The following is a 9,287-nucleotide window of genomic DNA, read 5'->3' on the forward strand; positions in this document are numbered from 1 at the left end:
AAAGTTGTACTACATGATGAAGTAAATCTCTTTCCCAGGGATAATTGACACAGAACTGTTTTTGTGTGTGATTAGTGATGGTCGTCGGGAGAAGCAGAACTGAACACCTTTTGAACTGATGTTAATCCCAACTTCCCCAAACAGTCGTACACAATGAGTCAGTCGGTTTTAATTTGGGGTCCTTGGATGTTCCATGCGTACAGGAAGTGGGCTGATGTAATCCCGACCTCACCACACTCCTTAAATCTAGAGCCAATGGCACCGCAGAGTTGAGAGGGACCGGTGAGTTCATGTCTTCAGTTCTTTGAAGCACGTGTGTGGGATTCAGAGGGGGCTTTCATGTCGTTGTTTATGTATTTGTTATGACTGGTTTAAAGTTTCGGAATTTCCGTTTGAAGAATACTATATTTAGATAATATGGGTTACAAACCCAGCTCAAGGGAAGCCCTTTTTAGCCAGGCTTCATTGCTTGTATACTATACAACTATGAAAAGATCACTTGAATAGGAGAATTGATTATTATTATTCCAACAGCATTACTGGACTATTAATATTTAACTTAATAATGAAACATGACATGGGTAAGTTATGAATGGAGTAAAACAAAAGTTGGGCTAAAGTTTTTGTCTTTGGCAGTCTAGGGGCGCACTAGTCGCCATAGGCAAAGTTGCCCTGTACCGTACTCAAGTACAATAGGACCAGGGGGCCTAGGAGGACCAGGGGGACTAAGGGGGACTAAGGGGGACCAGGGGGACTAGAAGGGCTAGGAGGACCAGGGGGCCTAGGAGGACCAGGGGGACTAAGGGGGACTAAGGGGGACTAGGAGGACCAGGAGGACCAGGGGGACTAAGGGGGACTAGGAGGACTAGGAGGACCAGGGGGACTAAGGGGGACTAAGGGGGACTAGGAGGACTAGGAGGACCAGGAGGACCAGGGGGACTAAGGGGGACTAGGAGGACCAGGGGGACTAAGGGGGACTAGGAGGACTAGGGGGACTAAGGGGGACTAGGAGGACTAGGAGGACCAGGGGGACTAAGGGGGACTAGGAGGACTAGGGGGACTAAGGGGGACTAGGAGGACTAGGAGGACCAGGGGGACTAAGGGGGACTAGGAGGACCAGGAGGACCAGGGGGACTAAGGGGGACTAAGGGGGACTTAGGAGGACTAGGAGGACTAGGAGGACCAGGGGGACTAAGGGGGACTAGGAGGACTAGGAGGACCAGGGGGACTAGGAGGACCAGGGGGACTAGGAGGACCAGGAGGACCAGGGGGACTAGGAGGACCAGGGGGCCTAGGAGGACCAGGGGGACTAAGGGGGACTAGGAGGACTAGGAGGACCAGGGGGACTAGGAGGACTAGGAGGACCAGGGGGCCTAGGAGGACCAGGGGGACTAGGAGGACTAGGAGGACCAGGGGGCCTAGGAGGACCAGGGGGACTAGGAGGACCAGGAGGACCAGGCAACCCTCGGCCCACAGGCCGCATGCAGCCCTTTGGCGCCGCCCTTAAGGCGCTTTGGCCATAACCCGAAATTAACATTTATGGGATTCATTTTCCTATGATTGTTGTAGGCCAAAAGTCAACCATACATTATCAATTTGTAAAAAATATATTGCTTGTATATGGCATGAAAAATGTTTTTTCAGCATGAAATGTGCATCTCGATACTATCCAGGTGCCTATTTTCTGAGCGGGTAGCTTGCTAAAATCTTCTAGCTATGGATCCAAAGAAGGCAAAACATATATAAGATGAAAACAACTCCATACAGCCCTGATATTCAGAAGCCCTGGAATTGAATTTCAGAAACAAAAATCCCATGAAACTGGGTGAGAAAGGTAGGGGGTGTTTGATTATCTCATTCATTATAGCAAGTTGTAACCCTGAGTTTATTTTATTTTTTTGCTCATGCATGTTGCTGGGAATCAATGCAAAAGACTACTTAGCACTGAACTGGACAGTCCTAATTCAATTGTTTGAAATTGAACAGTTTAAATGTTTAACAGTGTTGTTATTTTCTATGATGCAATGATATTCATTTCATTTGCACAAACATGGACTGAAAAGAGCTAGGCCAACTCAATTTCAACTTAAAAACCTGAGTTGATTTTTCCTGCATTCCTCCCTCATTTATTGTTAGATATAACATCCACTCAAAGGCTTGTTTTGTAGCCTATGTTTTATTGCAATTGCATGTATTCATTGCATAAATCCTATTTTTGTACATACCTATACAGGCTATTTAATTTCTAAAGTAGCTAAATAGCCTATTACCACAAAAATGCAGCCCCATACAGATATCCACACCCCATTTCTAACCATAAATGGCCCTTTACAAAGAAAAGGTTGCCGACCCCTGACCTAGACTCTGCATAACCACCCCTGCCCACCCCTCCAACTGATTGTATGTTTTACGTCCTGGCACTTAATGTACGCACCTATTGTATGTTGTATTTAGTTATAATAGGCCTACTCAGTTGTGTAACCTAGAGATCATTAGTGCTTGGCACTTGGTTCTATGAACTTGCTTACTGTACCGACAGCGTATATTGTTTCTCTTTCTTCTGACAAATGCACTCATTGTAAGTCTCTTTGGATAAGCGTCTGCTAAATGCCCTAATGTAAATGCAGTGTTTTCTCTTCTCTTCCATTTACCCTCAGATAAAAACACTAGACGAGTCTCTGAAGACAGACCAAGTTCCCCGGGCAGTGGGCTGTGTGGAGATGGTTTGAAATGTGGCTGTTCCTATGGGCCTCATCATGTAGGGGGACTAGGAGGACTAGAGGGACCAGGAGGACCAGGGGGACTAGGAGGACTAGAGGGACCAGGAGGACCAGGGGGACTAGGAGGACTAGAGGGACCAGGAGGACCAGGGGGACTTTAGGAGGACTAGAGGGACCAGGGGGACCAGGGGGACTTAAGGAGGACCAGGGGGACTTTAGGAGGACTAGAGGGACCAGGAGGACCAGGGGGACTTTAGGAGGACTAGAGGGACCAGGAGGACCAGGGGGACTAAAAGGACTAGAGGGACCAGGAGGACCAGGGGGACTTTAGGAGGACTAGAGGGACCAGGAGGACCAGGGGGACTTTAGGAGGACTAGAGGGACCAGGAGGACCAGGGGGACTAGGAGGACTAGAGGGACCAGGAGGACCAGGGGGACTAGGAGGACTAGAGGGACCAGGAGGACCAGGGGGACTTTAGGAGGACTAGAGGGACCAGGAGGACCAGGGGGACTAGGAGGACTAGAGGGACCAGGAGGACCAGGGGGACTAGGAGGACTAGAGGGACCAGGAGGACCAGGGGGACTTTAGGAGGACTAGAGGGACCAGGAGGACCAGGGGGACTAGGAGGACTAGAGGGACCAGGAGGACCAGGGGGACTTTAGGAGGACTAGAGGGACCAGGAGGACCAGGGGGACTGCGAGGACTAGAGGGATTAGGAGGACTAGGGGGATTAGGAGGACTAGAGGGACTAGGAGGACTAGAGGGACTAGGGGGACTAGAGGGACTAGGGGGACTAGAACCCCTTTTCCATCAATGCGGTTCCGGTGCTGGTTCGGAGCCAGTGCCAATCTCAAACCGTTCTTGGCTTTTCCACATAAATAATCCTGGCTCCAGGCCAGACCAACAGGTTCCAACTCAGCACGAACCAGTGACGTCTAGTACTGGGGGCGGGATTATCGGGACCTACCTGCTGCCGAAAGGAAAAGCAGCCCAGCACCAACACCAACACCAGGTGGACTAGAGGGACGAGGAGGACTAGAGGCACTAGGAGGACTAGGAGGAGTAGAGGGACTAGGAGGACTAGAGGGACCACAGCTGGCACCCCTGGCAGGTGTGGGAGGGCGTCAGGGCAATAACGGACTACAAGGGAAGAACATCCCCCCCTGTCAACAGCAGCGCCCCCTAGCGGAGGAGTTAAACATCTTTTACGCACGTTTTGACAGGAACAGCAAGGACCCGGTGTCGCCCCCTCTCCCCTCTGGTGGCTCCACCCTAGTCCTGAGCACTCATGAGGTCAGACTCAGCCTACGCAACATCAACATCAGGATGGCGGCAGGCCCAGATGGAGTCCAGGGATGGGTGCTCAAGGACTGTGCGGCTGAACTAGCTCCAGTTATCACCACCATCTTTAACCAGTCTCTGGCCTCATCCTGGGTCCCACGATGTCTCAAGGCAGCAACAATAGTCCCGGTTCCCAAGAAACCGAATGTTGCAGGTCTTAACAACTACAGGCCTGTAGCACTCACTCCTATCGTCGCAAAATGCTTTGAGAAACTGGTCATGAAACTCATTAAAGCCTCCATAACACATTATTAAATCATAATCAGTTTCCTTACCGAAAGAACAGGTCGGTGGAGGATGCCATTGCCATTGTGTTACACACTCTACTAGAACATCTTGAGCACAGGAACACATATGGGAGACTCCTTTTAGTTGACTTTAGTTCAGCCTTCAACCCTATCCTGCCAAACAAGCTACACAGCAAATTACACAAACTCGGCCTGAACACCACATTGTGCAACTGGATTTTGGACTTTCTAACACACCGCACACAACATGTCAGGATTGGCAAGCACGTCTCCCCCACCCTGCCCATGAACACCGGGGCCCCTCAGGGTTGCGTGCTCAGCCCACTTCTCTACACTCTTTTCACTCACGACTGCTGCTCCTCTTCTCCATCTACCCTCATAGTGAAATTTGCTGATGACACAGCAGTACTTGGCCTCATCAAAGGAAATGATGATACCTCATACAGAAGGGAGGCAGAGAGACTGGTAGAGTGGTGCGGTGATCACAACCTGGTTCTCATCACCACCAAGACCAAGGAAGTGATCATCGATTTCCGCAGGGCCAGACACCTCAGCCACTCTCCACTCCTAATCAGAGGAGAGGAGGTAGAGAGGGTATCCAACTTCAAGTCTCTGGGCGTGACTGTGGCCGACGATCTGTCCTGGAGGACCAACATTACCTCTGCCTTGGGTAAGGCACAACAACGGCTCTTCTACCTGAGGAAACTTAAAAGGGTACAACTTCCACAGGGACTGATGGTCAACTTCTACCACTGCGCAGTAGAGAGCATACTCACCTACGGACTACTGGTGTGGTTTTCCAGCTGCACCAGGGCAGAAAAGGAGGCCCTCCACAGAGTGGTCAAGGCTGCGGGGAGGATCATGGGGAAGAGCATCCCAGAGATCTCCACAGTCTTCACCTCCCGCTGCCTACGCCGGGTGAACAACAACCTACAGGACCCGTTCCAACCAGCGCACCATCTCTTCCCGCAACTGCCCTCTGGACGAAGATACCGTTCCATCCGCTCCAGGACCAATAGACTGACCAACAGCCTCTATCCACAGGCTGTCAGACTGCTGAACAAACACCCCCCACCCCACCCCCAACCCCTCGGTCACATAACTCCCACTATAACTCAGACTCAATAACTGTGAACTGGACTGCATTGCTGCACTGTACACTATTTTCCATCTATTACAGGACTGCAGCCCCCCCCCCCCCCCCCCCCCCCCCATCCTTACCACTCATCCGATACACTCACACATCACAATAACTATGGACTGGACTTGCATTGCTGCATTCTCATTCTCTTTCCTCTCACACATTGTAGCTATAACTGGACTGTTGACATTTCAACTGCACTAGCACTATTGCACTTTTGGGTTATTGTTATTATTATTTATTATAAATATATTTATATAGCATAGCATATGGGAGATCTATCTTTATAGTGGGTAATGGGCTATCATGTACTTGTATGCCAGTGGTGGTGGTGATGCTCTAAACATAATTTCGTTGTTAACTCTGTTGAACAAGGACAATAAATAAATCTAATCTAATCTAATCTAAGGGGGCTAGGAGGACCAGGAGGACAAGGAGGACCAAGGGGTCCAGGGGGACTAGGGGGATCAAGGGGACCAGGGGGACTAGGAGGACCAGGGGGACTAGTAGGACCAGGGGGACTTGGAGGACCAGGGGGACAAGGAGGACTAGGGGACTAGGTGGAGTAGAAGGAGTAGGGGATGAGGACATACCTGATTTCAACAGAGTTGTCATTGAGAAATGTGTACACATGAAAGATCGTCGGGCCAAGTTCCTGTATAAATAAAGGTCTGACAGCTTGCTTGATGACTTCTCATAAGCTATGTTCGTTTGTTAGATGTTGCCGACTTGCGTTCTGTATAGGCCTGGCTATAGTAGCCTATCTACTTTTTATTTCTACTTTTCATTAATTTATTTGCAATGCACTTGCTAAGCCTATGTTTTCTAATGACAGAAAAAACACATTTGGACTTTCGGATGGAATTGTTAAAGCTAGGGTGGGTAATTTTTTTACTGTAATATTTGGCAAAACTGTTATAATAGCCAGTCAGCTATATGTAGGTGAAGTGCTCTGAGAATATCTGCTCATCACTTTGCTCTCCCCTGCCTCTGTGTGCCGCCCCCAAAAATTGCCACCGCTCATGTACACTTTGACCAATCAGAGCGAGGCTCTGATTCTCCGTTCTTATTGGCTGTGGGACTGTCCGTTCACCTTGGCAACGACGTTGGTGCGTCCCTGCGTGAGCGTTCACGAGCCTAGCAGTCTGAAAGTTTTGCACTACTACGGCGGACAACAAATGAATAGCAATGTCTTCATCAACGGCCCCTAAATTTCCCATTCCCCGGATACCAACAACTAACACCAGACAGCGAAAAAAAGAGGAAAGACACTTGTTGAAAGGACAGCTACTAAAAGGGAGGCGGAGAGAGCTCGAAATAAAACCAGAGTAAACATTGGCGTGGCTTATGAGCGATGGAGAGTTACGTGACCTGAGAAACTTAAAATCGGACGCTGAGATGGCTACATTTCTTATAGACAGGTAAGGAATAGTGTTATCTCTCCATGGTATATTGTGAAGAATATGTAAAGTGTCGGCTGGTATGGTTTTTTACTAGGCAAAGCCACGATAACCGTTACATTACGGTTCTGTAATGTAACCGTTTCAGTACGGTTCCGTAGGATGTCTTGCATCACCCCATGGTTCTTTTCCGGTCCATTTTATATGTTAGTTATGGTCACACTAACCTGTCGGAATAACACAGATTGTGCTCACACGTAGCCTAGGCCTCAACTCAACTGTGGATAATGTCCGAGTCACGTTTGTGTAAAAGCTACTTTGACACAACTGCCGAGATAAGCACAGCGAGGGAAGTGTAGCATATGATATTCCATGTTCCATATGAAATGTACAATTACTTATTACACATTTATACTGACAATTGGCTCCCCTGATTTTTTTTGTTTAAGTATGACATGAAATAAACATACCTGCTCATTTGTGATTCGTTGAATCACACGTCCTCTTGCCCTACCCTGTCAAGACCTCCCCGACCGCGACCTCGTCCCCTTCCTCTGCCCCTGCCTCTGCCCGTAGGCTGCCTGCCCCTAGCAGCAGGCCATCCGCTGACCCTATATATCCCACGTCCTGTGCTGCTAGGACAGGCTGTGGGTCTATAAAAGTCTATAACTGCTGTGTTACTAAGCCTCATGTTTGCTGCATTTCTAGACTCACCTAATGTGATGGCTGGAACTGTTTTTCTCTAGCAAGGCGTCTGATGTCAGCTGGCAGTGATGATGATGCTACTCGAAGCTGGTTTTCCAAGTTTGAGTCAGTCAGTCTTGAGCGGAAGCGAGTCTTTGCAAGAGTCAGTTTTGAAAAGAACTGTTCACAGCGATACGTTGTCCCAAACAGAGATGCAAACTTCAGGGCATGTCTCCTCAGGATGGGAAAATCCTCAGCACGAACATACTGTTTGTAAAAGTCCAGCAGAGAAAGGTTGTGGTACTTGGCTTTGAGCTCGTTGTTGTTTTGCAGATCAATTATTTCCATTTGGAGGTTATCTGGCACATCAGACGGTTGCACATTAAATGGTGTCGCAAACACGTCGAGTTCCTTTTGTATATTTTTCACATCATGAAACCTCTCATCAAATGCCTGGATGAGTTTTGCACACTCACCAGCATATTCAGTCGTAACATCAGGCTTTTGTTCTTGTAGGGTGGGAAAGTGCACAGTGTTTCCCCTTTCCAGCTGTCCTTGCCACAGCCTTAACTTCACTTCAAATGATTTCACATTTGAAAGCAGAGAGCTGATGAGCTGGTTGGGACCTTGCAGCTTGATGTTTAGCTCTGACAGGTGCTTGCTGATGTCCACCATGAAGGCCAGATCACGGAGGAACTTGCCATCACTGAGCTCCATGGTTTACCCTTCATCTCCATGAAGCGTCTGACTTCTTCCCGCAGTGTATAAAACCGTGCGAGCATATTTGCACGACTCAGCCATCGCACTTCACAATGATAAACCAGATCACCATACTCTGACTCAAGCTCGCTGAGTAACTCCTTGAACTGGCGGTTGTTCAGCCCTCTGCTTTTAATGAAGTTTATGGTGGACACAACTGTTTTCATCACATTGTTAAGCTTCAGGGAATGTGCACACAAACTCTCTTGATGTATGATACAGTGGCATACAACTAAATCACTTGGATCAAGACTCAGTCGGCTCATTTCTTTTTTGACTAAAGCAGTCAATCCTTTTTGCGCGCCAACCATTGCGGGAGCTCCGTCAGTGGCGATGCCGCTCAACTTCTCAAATGGCAGTTCAAAATTGTTCATGGCCACAATAACTTGATTGAACAAATCCTCACCTTTAGTAGTGCCATGCATGGCTTGCAAAAACAGCAACTCCTCCTTTGTTTCAAACTCAGACGTAATCCCACGCAGAAAAATGGCAAGCTGCGCTGTGTGTGTGATGTCTGTTGTCTCGTCACAGGCCAGAGAAAAATACTCAAAGTCTCTTGCAGTGTTCTTGAGTGTTTTTTCAATATCTTGCGCCATATCAGTAATCCTTTCTGAAACGGTTCTCCGGGACAAACTGACCCTTTGAAATAATTTCACTTTGTCGGGCGCGAGCAGCTCCGCGGCGGCTACGAGGCACTCCTTCACGAACTCTCCTTCAGCGTGAGGTTTCAGCTTCGTGGCTATCAGTTCACTCACCACAAAACTTGCACGCGTAATATTCTCTCTGTCAGTCTGTGGCCGTGTGAAAGCTGCTTGTTGAGTACCCAAACTCCGACGAAGAGCGTTAATTTTATCCAAAACGCATTTGTCCTTTCAACTCGTTGAGTTTAGCATGTTTCGAGCTGTAATGGCGCTCGACATTGGCCTTTTTCATCACCGCAAGCGCCTCGCCACAAACTAGGCACACTGGCTTGCCTTTCACTTCAACAAAGAA

Source organism: Pollachius pollachius, assembly GCF_949987615.1.
Source record: "Pollachius pollachius genome assembly, chromosome: 19".
In the NCBI taxonomy this organism is placed as follows: domain Eukaryota; kingdom Metazoa; phylum Chordata; class Actinopteri; order Gadiformes; family Gadidae; genus Pollachius; species Pollachius pollachius.